The sequence below is a fragment of the Uranotaenia lowii genome, chromosome 3, assembly GCF_029784155.1.
Source record: "Uranotaenia lowii strain MFRU-FL chromosome 3, ASM2978415v1, whole genome shotgun sequence".
NCBI classification, from domain to species: domain Eukaryota; kingdom Metazoa; phylum Arthropoda; class Insecta; order Diptera; family Culicidae; genus Uranotaenia; species Uranotaenia lowii.
The window spans coordinates 158035223-158035654 of NC_073693.1; positions in this window are offsets into that span (position 1 = coordinate 158035223).

Here is a 432-nt window from a genome sequence, read left to right on the forward strand (position 1 = left end):
CAAAAAATTTATTTTTATAAATATGACTACCATGGCATACCAAATTTAAAATCTAATTTAGAATCCAAAAAATTACGGTTGTTTAAAAAAAAATGCGAATTTTCAGCAATTAGATAGCTGGTTCCCAGCAATTGAGATTGCTGGATTTCAGGTAATTTAGTTTGTTGGATTTTTTAGCAATTAAAATTGCTAGAAATTTGGCTGGAAAGCCAGCAGGACAAAACTCAGTAAAATGTTGCTGGTTTTTGTCCCGCTAACTTTCCGGTAAAATTTCCAGCAATTTAAATAGCTGAAAACGATCAGCAAACTCAATTGCTGGAACTCCATCAATCTCAATTGCTAGAAAGAAACGCGTCAGTGCGAGATCAGTCAGGAGTCTAAATGGGTGCAATTTCCGCAATAATATTTACAAATGCTAACATGCTTCCTAAT